We start from the raw sequence: 11,641 nt of genomic DNA on the forward strand, positions 1-11,641 counted from the left end.
GCTCATTTTTGGTTTTACTCTTAGCCATGGAGTATCTTGCTGAAGACCAAGAGCCCTGGGGACAACCGTCCATGGCCTAAACTCTGGAATTGTTGGACCTGTTGTTCATATAGCTGTTTATCTTAGTTACTTGTTATGGTGAGAGAAAGATGACATTCAACATTATCAAGTAATCATTAATGTATGTGTGAGGCTCATCTTTTTCTCAGCTGCTAGCTTCACTTCTGCTAATTATCCCCTCAGTTCTCTTGGACCAGGAACATCAGCCATGATTTTTGTTGTTGTTGTTGTTGTTGTTGTTGTTGTTGTTGTTGTTGCAAATAATAAGAAACTTAATCTACCCAGGTCTAAATAAGAGTTTTTAATGATTCAAGTGGCCGAGACTATAGGATTTAAATACAAGAAGAAACTCTCCTTCTCTGTCCATCTCTTGGCTCATTCCCTATTGGTATTACTCAGGCACTAATGATCCATTCATTTCCAAAGGTGACTACCGACCTTTAATGTTGGGTATCTTGTACTCCTGGATATGTCCAACCATTTGATATTATGACGTGACATTATCATCCTTGAAGTTCACACAAGAGAACCACACAATTGAGCTTCAAAAACAAATAAATAAATCACAAAAACCTCATAATGTTTTAAGTGTGTTTACTGTTTTGTGTGGGCCTTGTGGTGTTTGAATATGCTTGGCCCAGGGAGTGGCACTATTAGGAGGTGTGGCCTTGTTGGAGTAGGTGTGGCCTTGTTGGAGGAAGTGTGTCACTGTGGGAGTGGACTTTGAGACACGCCCCCTCCCAGCCATATAGAAGCCAGGCTTCTCCTGTTTGTCTTTGGAACAGGATGTAGAATTGAACTCTCAGTTCCTCCAGCACCAGGCCTGCCTGTATACTTCCTACCATGATGATAATGGGCTAAACCTCAGAACCTGTAAGCCAGATCCAATTAAATGTTGTCCTTCATAAGAAAGAGTTGCTTTGGTCATGGTGTCTCTTTACAGCAATGGAAACTCTAAGTAAGACAGGCCTCATTCATACTTTTCCTTGGCCATATACCATGTGTGGGCTGTCAGGACCAGCAAGTTGGACATAGCAAAGGAGAAATGCCTCTCATCAAGGACTCCACAAAGTTAGGGGTGAGCATTCTATTTAGCTTGCCAGTGAGCTCGCCTCTGCATTGCAGAGATGTAGTGTTCAAACTGACCAAGCCTGGGGCAAGTGCAGCTCCCTAGACCAATTGTCATGGCTGAGAATAAGCAGTGTTTGGCTAGGCCACAGAGTGTTATGTGCTTATCCTTGGCTCCAGAAGAACCATTAGTTTCCTGTAAATCACAAAGACGGAGTGGGTTTTTGTAAAACCAGAGATGAATTATCTCTCAAGGGAGGCTCAGCAGATAAACCTGTCTTCCCCACAGCAGCTTCTGCTACTTCTACTGAGAATGAAAATTGCTACAACAATTAACCAGGACTCATTAGACTCTGAATTAAAATGAAAACCCTAGCATTGCCCCCAGGGAGAGGCTATGGCTCTGTTTTAAACTCACAAATGCAGTTCAAGCCTGTGAGCCTCTAGGAGGAGGAATATACTGAGGAGTAAGGGCTCACACACTCACCTAGTGTCATCTACGAATCGCTCAGCTGTTGTCACTGAGCTGTAGTGGGCAAGCAAGATACAGCTCTGATGTTAGATGGGAGGAGGAATTCAGATCCATCAGCATTGAGCTTTGTGATGACATCACATAACTGCTTCTGCTTTAATCTGTAATTTTGATTTTCATTTGTAAACTGGGGGATTAGTACCATTTACCACAAAATTCTGTTGGGGAGCGATTGTAAAGGGCTTAGTGTCTCAGCAGATGTTTGCTCTGTTCCTATTACCAATCTATTCACTATCTTCCATATTTTTGGTGACAGATTGTCATGGCGATGGGAGGGATTCCGGACAGGAGACACACCCAAGTGCATTGCTACAACATCCAGAAGGATCACCCGGAACCTGACCAAGAGATAACTTCCTCTGTCTAGGTCTGGAGGCTAAGAGGGAATCCCAGACCTTGTGAGTGGAGAGCACCCGAGGAGGAGTGGCCTTCTGATGACATCCACATCATCTAGAGGCTCATAGTGCAAAAGCTAGACTTTCCCCAGGGTGTCGACCAGTTGTGTTTGGAAGGATGCAGGGCTTCTGGTGCCATCACTGGGCAAATCGTAGGCTGAGCTGGACGTGTTGATCACTGCGGACTCCACACCTGACTTACCTGAGAATCCCTGGAGGTCACTGCTGTGCCTCCGCCAGCTCTCCAGGCAATGCTGAGAGAACATTTGTTCAGGGGAAGAAGAGCCCCATTCCAGGCCAGCTTGGCCCCTCACTCTGCCAGCCAGTTGTTTGCAGTGGCAAAACAACTCTAGATGCCTGCAGCTTTGAAGGTGACCTTGGCCACTAGTAGGCTGAGAGAGCGCTGTTTTTTGTCCTCGCAGTGACATTCCTTTGAGGAATGACCGGGAGAGGGTAAGGAGAGAGAAAAGCAGGAATTCCTGAGAGGCTGCAGCCTATGGTCACACTCATCCAAGAATTTTACGTTGGAGCTTTGAGACTGTGTTTGGGTTCCTGTGTCGTAGGAACTGCATTTCACACAGCCTGGGACTCTGACTCTGTTACCGGTAGTCTACATCTATACCAGTATTTCCACTCTCTTGCTCTCTCTCCCTCCCTCCTTCTCTCTCTCTCTCTCCCAGTCTCCCTCTTTTCCTCCCTCTTCTCCCCCCCCCACCCCATGTACTGGCTGGTTTTGTGTGTCAACCTGACACAAGCTGGAGTTATCACAGAGAAAGGAGCCTCCCTCGAGGAAATGCCTCTATGAGATCCAGCTGTAAGGCATTTTTTTAATTAGTGATTAAGAGGGAGAGCCCATTGTGGGTGATGCCATCCCTGGACTGGTAGTTCTGAGTTCTGTAAGAAAATAGGCTGAGCAAGCCAGGGGAAGCAAGTCAGTAAGTAACATCCCTCCATGGCCTCTGCATCAGCTCCTGCTACCTGACCTGCTTGAGTTCCAGTCCTGACTTCCTTTGGTGATGAACAGCAATGTGGAAGAGTAAGCTGAATAAACCCTTTCCTCCCCAACTTGCTTCTTGGTCATGATGTTTTATACAGGAATAGAAACCATGACTAAGATACCTCTTTGCTTTTTCAAGACAGAATTTCTTTTTGTAACAGTCTTGGCTGACCTAGAACTCACAGAGATCCACCTGTCTCTGCCTCTGCCTCTGCCTCTGCCTCTGCCTCTGCCTCTGCCTCTGCCTCTGCCTCTGCCTCTGCCTCTGCCTCTGCCTCTGCCTCTGCCTCTGCCTCTGCCTCTGCCTCTGCCTCTGCCTCTGCCTCTGCCTCTGCCTCTGCCTCTGCCTCTGCCTCTGCCTCTGCCTCAGTTCTGGGATTAAAGGCATATGCTACCACCACTCAGCTTCCTTGGACTCTTCTTTAAAGGGTTAAAACAAGGGCCACACAGAATTGGAAATGTAACATTATAACTATAAAGCAAAAGTATAAGTCTCTTAGCAAGAGTTTCTATTGCTATAAACAGACACCATGACCAAGGTAACTCTTATAAGGACAACATTTAACTGGGGCTGGCTTATAGGTTCAGAGATTCAGTCCATTATCATCAAGGCAGAAACATGGTGGTGTCCAGGCAGGCATGGGACTGGAGGAACAGAAAGTTCTACATCTTGATGCAAAGGCAGACATGAGAAGACTATTTTCAGGTAGCCAGGAGAAGGATCTCAAAACTCATCCCCACATTGACACACTTTTTACAATAAGGCCACACCTACTCTAACAATGTCACACATCCTAATTATGCTATTCCCTGGGCCAACCATACTCAAATCACCACAATAGGTTAGGAAAAAATACACTCAAGATTGACAGTGCCCACTTGAGTTATGCTACTCAAGAACCCTGAGTACTATTCAGGGCTTCCTTTCATGGGGTTCAGGAAGAGGAAGTTGCTTACTAGATGTCTAGTCTAGATGGTGGGTCTCTGCCTTGATTTATAGGCTAGAAGGTACAGTCACTGTTTTTTAACTGCGCATGTCCCTTCTCCAAACACACTGGACTTTAATTATATTTATGCCCAACTGTGCATAGGCTTAAGACAGTACATAGGAGATGCTGGTCAGTTGAGAACATAGTTTTGCCTTGTTATAAATGCACCAAATCCAATTTAGGCCAGATGGGCCTTTTCATTCTTCCCCTTTGGTATGCTGCCAGTAAGAATAAGCAGAATCTGTTTAAGTTTGATCATTTTTATGTAGGGAAACTCTTATGCCAATGATTATAGGGAGATGTACTTGAAGCCCAGTTCAGGTGTGGTCCAAAGTTGTTAGGTGTATTGTTTGGACAGGCGTGTGTGTACATAGTAAATCAGTCAGATTCCCCAGTGCTTTTTTAGAAGAAGAGGCATGTACAACCAAGGCAAGTAGGGTCCTGGGTTACCAACCTATTCTTTATGCTTGCCTGCCTTGACTATGCCTGCCCTTTGTGGTAGTTAGCTTTATTATTTTTTATTGAATATTTTTAAATTTACATTTTAAATGTCATCCCCTTTCCTGGCTTCCCCTCCAGAAGCCCCTTATCCCATCCCCCCTCCCCCTGCTTCTATGAGGGTGCTCCCTCACCCACACTCCCTCCCAGCCCCCTGCCTTGACATTCCCCTACACTGGGGCAATGAGCCTCCACAGGACCAAGGGCCTCTTCTCCCACTGATGCCCTACAAGTCCATCCTCTGCTACATATGCGAATGGAGTCATAGGTCCATCCCTGTGTACTCTTGGGATGATAGTTTAGTCCCTAGGAGCTCGAGGGGGGAGGGGTGGGAGGTCTGGTTGGCTGATACTGTTGTTCTTATGGTGTTGCAACCCCCTTCAGCTACTTCAGTCCTTTCTCTAACTCCTCCATTGGGGACCCTGTTCTCAGTTCAATGGTCAGCTGGGAGCATCTGCCTCTGTATTTGTCATGCTCTGGCAGATCCTCTCAGGAGACAGTTATACCAGGCTTCTGTCAGCCTGCACTTCTTGTCATCCACAATAGTGTCTGGGTCTGGTGTCTGTCTATGGGTGGGGCAGCCTCTGGATGGCCTTTCCTTCAGTCTCTGCTTCACACTTTGTCTCCTGTGAATAGTTTTGTTCCCCCTTCTAAGAAGGTCTGAAGCGTCCATACTTTGGTTTTTCTTCTTCTTGAGCTTCATGTGGTTTGTGAGTTGTATCTTGGGTATTCTGAGCTTTGGGATTAATATCTACTTCTCAGTGAGTGCATACCATGTGTGTGTTTCTGTAATTGGGTTACCTCACTAGGATGATATTTTCTAGTCCATTTGCCTAAGAATTTCATAAAGTCATTGTTTTTGATAGCTGAGTAGTACTCCATTGTGTAAATGTACCACATTTTCTGTATGCATTCCTCTGTTAAAGAACATCTGCATTCTTTCCAGCTTCTGGCTACTATAAATAAGGCTGCTATGGACACAGTAGAACATGTGTTCTTGTTATATGTTGAGTCATCTTTCGAGTTCATGCCCAGGAGTGGAATAGCTGAGTCCTCAGGCAATATTATGTTACTTTCTCTGGGTTGCTTGCTCAGTAGTGATATTAGGCTGGAGATCCCTGTACATGAATTGTCTTGGGGGAAAACCATCCAATGAAATGCATGCTTAAATATCCTGGCCTCAACTCACTAGGTGTTGTAACCCCTCTTCCTGAGTTAAGACAACCAAAAACATTCCAAGATATTGTCAAATTTAGTTGGGAAGGGGAGCACTATCAAACCCTCTTTCCTATACCACAGGATGTGGTTCTGTTTGCCAGTCACACATTGTTTTTGATACTTCACTGTTTGATGTTCTCAAGCCACTAATCTCAGGCATGTAATATATGTAACTGGTTCTTACCTGGACTGAATGTTTTTTTTTTCATACAAGTTAATATAGAGTCAACTCACCATTCAAAGCTTCCTCAGTCAAGTCACGGTCTTTTATGTCTTGGCTTTTGTCTAAGTTTCAACACCAGGAAGAGATAGAGGACAAGGTGAGACCTAGTCCGAGATGATCATCTGCCCATGATAGCTTCCATGTGGTCCTTTCAAGCTGATGTTGGGTCATAACGTCTTTTCTCTATGGAATCTGCTGAAATGTCTATATTTAATATCTGTCTTCTCTGTTATTCTGTTCCACTCTGTTCCTTTTATAGCCTCTAGCCCCCAGGTAAGTGTCAAACAAGAGTGTGATCCCAAAAGAACTGGCTTCCAATGTAAATTTCACACTGTAATCTGAAGTTACCAAAATTTATTAATAACTTAAATATTGAACAAATTATAATATTTAGGCTATCCTGGGTCTATTAACCTATATGACTATAGGTAATCAAGGCTTGTCCCTTCAGCATTCTGTTGATCTGTCCATAATATGTCAGTTCAGGCAAGGCAATGGGCACACTCTCTGTTAGCATGAGTCTTAACATTTGCTGAACTTTGGGGGAGGGGAGCAAAAATGCTCTTGTCACTGAAGCTCTCAGGAGACGTGAGTTAAGCATGGGGAGGGGTTCTAGCAGCATCTTGATGCTATGGTGGAAGAGAACTGCCTGGGATGAGAGCTCAGAGCCCAGCTAAGAAGATGAAGCGATGTGGCTTCTTGTGACATCTAGGAGACAGAATTGGAAGTTTATCAGCCCAAAGAGCCACAAAACCAGCTCTTTTAGGATAGGATGCATGCATCGTCTCTCAAATAGAGGAAAGCTCAAGAGCTTCTGGCCATCTCTAATCTTCCCAGTGACGGGCAGAGGAGCACATGGGTCTCAAGGGCTGCCTCAGACACCTCCAAGACAGACAACAGCTTCATGTTACTGTTTCAGCAACACATTCCCAACTAGTACTAACCAGCTTCACAGACTTTTAAATCATGAAGGAAAATACTTAATACACACTAAGTTTAGGAAAGGAGAGCCTGGGGTGAAATGGGATGCATTCTTCATTCATAGAGCCCTTGAATCTGCATATTTGACTCAGACATTCAATGGAACCCAGTGGTTCTATTTTGATGGCAGCCAGACAGGTCAGGCCAGGTCTCTTCCCAATGCTCTGTCCTTGCTAGGAAGAGAAACCTTGATTCCTATCTGCCGTTGCTGCCAGATGCTGGAATAACTCCAAAGGACCATGCAGGATGAATTATCCCTTCCTCTTGGAGCAGGCCTAGAAAATGATGATATTCTAAAGAGATGCTGTGTCTCTCAATCTAACAGTGGACTCCAAAGAAATGGGAATTTTTTCAGGAATCTCATGCTGGGAGAAGGAAAGTTACAGGCCAAAAGGACACTTGTCTCCTGGAAAGACTTCTTTCAGCTTGTCAGATTTATGATGAGACTGAAGTCCAGACAATGATGGGTCAACAGTGGACAAGCCCATGCCTGACAGGGGCTTCTTAGGTATGCACATCATTGGCTCTCTATTTAAATTCTGATCTAACTTCAGAAGCCTGAAAGGCTGGAGAAGAGGGGCTATTCTCTGGAGCTTGTTGTCATTGAGTAAATCTCCTTTTTGTCTCTCCACTTGTAATCGGCTTATAGAGGACAAGTGGTCAGCCCTAGCTTCTTGGGGCATAGGCTGACTCTAAGTTAGGTAAGAACATGTCATTAAAAGTGGTAACAGCGGTAGCAACAACAGAGTGAATGAAGTCACAAGCAAAATAGATGAACTTGCAGGAAGTCATAAAGGCAAGCAGGCAAAAATAATTAATAAAATATTTTTTTCTCTCAACTCTCTTTTGTCTGGACTGCTGACAGAAGATACAGTCTGTAGGATTGTGGGTCCTGCTTCTGCTCCACCACAGGGCATGTGGAGGCACACATGGGGAGTTTGACCAAGCTTGTCCCATGCTATGCTGGGCAGGTGCTGGGCTTTAGGGAAGTGCTGAGGCACCGCTCAAAAGGAGTGAGACAGCTGGAGCCGGGGCCTATGAGGAGGCTGAAGCCAGAGTTCCCAGGCTCTTGGAACCCAGGCACTGCTAGAAGTTGAGGAAGAGCAACTGAGTCTGGGCCCACAGGCTGAATCTAGCCCCGGGACGGGACGGGGTGGCCAGGTATAGGAGATTTGGAGGGTGGGGGTAGGGGGGCTCTGGCTGGTCCTGTGGCTTGGTCTTGGTGGCAGTCTTGGCTAGTACTGCAGAGAGGCCTTCTATAGGTGATTAGCCAGCAGCTTTGTAGGTTAAGGCCTTCTCCATGGCTCCGCATGGCAGATCCTGATGAAAAGAGACAGTCTATGGTTCCAAATCATTTACTGCCATGGTGGAAAGTAGATGTGTAAAACCGTGCACCACTTCTCAGGGTGGACCTGAGATTAAATACCTTTTGCAGGGAGGAACGTTTGGGAAGGAAAGCTTATTGGCTAAGTCCTCTAGGCATCCAGGTACCTCATTAGAATGGAAATCTCTGTCTTGCTTGGGCCTATGTGACCACAGGTCACGTCTCTTTTCCTAAGTCATAGGAGAATTTGAAACTAGGAATAAAGGGTATGCATTATCAATACCCTGTCTCAGGATGAGTGGGTTCTAGAGGGTGAAGAGTGGAGCAGGAAGTCCAGTCATAAAACTGTTGTTTTAGTCCAGGTCAGAGGTGATGGTAGCTTGTTCAGACCTGGTCCTAACATGTTTGAATAGAGCTAAGGAGAGGGTCCAGAAAGACTCAGTGGGATATGTGGTGTGTCTGGTGGTGTCTTGGTGGGATATGTGGTGTGTCTGGTGGTGTCTTGGTGGGATATGTGGTGTGTCTGGTGGTGTCTTGGTGGGATATGTGGTGTGTCTGGTGGTGTCTTGGTGGGATATGCAGTGTGTCTGGTGGTGTCTTGGTGGGATATGTGGTGTGTCTGGTGGTTTCTGAGACAGGAAAGACGGCAGAAGGAGATTTGGTAATAAACTCAGAATTCCATCTCAGATTTCTTAATTTGAGATGTCTATTAGATATCCAAATTGGTGTTTCTAGAAGGCAAGAAAGTTGGGGACAATGTTAGGGTGAAGTTTGGGAGGGACATGGCTTTCTATATCTGAAAACAAATCTATACACAGGCAGGAGACTATGACGACACTCAGAGGGTCTGCCTCTCAGACGGCAAAACATTCCAAAGCCTTCTGGAAGACCAAGAAGGTACTGACAGAGAACTCAGTCATAGCTTAGGGGAAGGATATCTTAGTGCAGCCTGGTATCCATCTAGACATAAACAAAACTGGTCTTCTATCTCTCATATTCCAGAAAAATAAATGCCAGATACTTTGTAGTGGGTAGTGCGTATTACTTGTTAGGGATGTAGGAGATGGGTGGGAATCTCTTTGAGTTCATGGCCAGCCTGGTCTCCATAACAACTTCCAAGTATCCATTCAGAGTTATACAGTGAGAACTTGTCTCATGATAGATAGATAGATAGATAGATAGATAGATAGATAGATAGATAGATAGACAGACAGACAGACAGACAGACAGACAGATAGATAGCAGGGGAAAGAGGCAAACACTATATTTGCCAGTTGTGACAAAGAGCCAACATGTATTATTGAAGAGCTTTCAGGTCGTCAAGGAGGAGACAAATAACCCAATTTTTAAAAATGAGCAAAGGACATGAATGGGCAAGTCACAAGGAGGACACATAGTACTAGCAATCACAGGAAGCAAAGGAAACAGCTCTTTAATATCACTTTATTCCCTTCAAGCTGCCAGAAATTAATGAGCAACAATATTACTGCTGGCGGGGAAGTAGGAGATAGGGGCTGATGTTGGCAGCAGATAAGAATGATTTTTTTTGGAATGAATCTGGCCACATCTATTAAAATAAAAGAGTGTATGTATATACACTTATGTAATATATTATATATGCACAATATAGGGACATTTTTCTGGGAATCTGTCCCATAGAAATAAAAAACAGTCGTGTTTGAAGACCCATATACAAAGGCCTGGCTAGAGATTGTTTCACTGGCCAAAACTAACCAAACGTAAAGATACTTTAAGGAGGACAAGCTGGAACGTGGACACCCCCTGCCCAACATGCAACAGCGGGAGGCTACAAACAAGAATGAACCAGAGGTAGACACGTTGTTCCTGAATGAGGGGGAAGAAAAGAGATAACATACGGTCACTAACGTGACAGCATTCCTCTGTGTATATTATATTCTTTTTTTTTTTCTATTCTTTTTATCGGAGCTGGAGACCGAACCCAGGGCCTTGTGCTTGCTAGGCAAGCGCTCTACCACTGAGCCAAATCCCCAACCCCTCTGTGTATGTTCTTATTTAATGCTTTTCTATGATTTTAAGAGCACAAGAGTGTACAGAAGGGTGTGTGTGTGTGTGTGTGTGTGTGTGTGTGTGTGTGTGTGCGCGCGCGTGCGCATTACGTTGTCAATATTTGTTTATTCAAGAGAAGAGTGACAACAAGTGTGAAGCAAGCAAAATTGAAAAAAATCAGCAAGATAAAAGTCTCCAGATTGTCTTCTTAAAGACTTCTATTTCTTAAGTTCTTTAAATCCTCAACTCTTAGGACAAGTCAGAGCCCCAAACCAAGTGTTTCCCACTCACAGCCATGTGTGTTGGATGACACCTGTTTGTGACCATTGTTCTAGCTCTCCCCATTGCACATATTGAATAAACAGTTTGCAGGCTTCCAACAGAAGACATTTTGGAGCAGTGCATTGACATGCCGATTGTCATAGGAAAGTAGATGCTGTGCACACCCGTTATTGTTCCCCTCATCTGCATGGCCACCAATACTCCATCAGTCTTCACCTGCTGAGCTACAGATGACGATGGAGTGGGCCCCAGACTGAGGGGGAAGGAGAACCAAGCCCCTTCAGAGAACACCCTGGACTGGAAAACAGAATGGAAAGCTGGAAACACATCAGACTCAATCAAATGAACGGGAAAACTAGGAGTCATTCCCAGTCTGTGCCGGCTGTGAATGAGCACGCTCATCGGCATTGACCCTAAGAGTCACTGCTCATGTGCGCATGAGCCTTCTCTGTGGTCATCACCCACGGACACATCCATCTGGGGTGCCAGGCCAGGCCAGGGATGGCTGGTGCTTCACTGTCACCTCTTCGTACCCTGACTCTTTTTTCTTTAAAGAAATACTGTTCATTCCCAAGAACGAGTCCCAACTGCAGCTGGGAAACTGTCAAAGTTTCAGCACCATTAGTTGTACAAATGTCCCCTGGGTCAGTCTTTTATACTCTTTCTTCTAAGTTCTCTCTCTCTTTTTTTTTCAATTCAAAACAGTTAGCTGGTATTTATCAGACATAGTGTTGGGTTTCATCAAGACAATTTTCCAAAAAAAAAAAAAAAAAAAACACACATCATGTACTGTGGCCACATGTATCTCTCTCCTGTTCTGTCCCTTGGCTCCTGCCCCCTCTTCCCTTTCTGGCTAGTTTCCCTCCCACCCCCAACTCTCTATGCTGGACATCAGTGGGGGGTTTTCATCTTGGCAGACTCTCTGACCCTTTGTTCTGAACGCTCTCCATCTGACTCGCTAAGTTCCCATGGCCGGTCGTTACCAGGCCGGCTCCATGAATCCAAATTTCACACGGTGCCCCATACCTTTCTCTTGAACTCAGTTG

This window comes from Rattus norvegicus, chromosome 1 (assembly GCF_021556685.1).
Source record: "Rattus norvegicus strain SHRSP/BbbUtx chromosome 1, alternate assembly SHRSP_T2T, whole genome shotgun sequence".
NCBI lineage: Eukaryota > Metazoa > Chordata > Mammalia > Rodentia > Muridae > Rattus > Rattus norvegicus.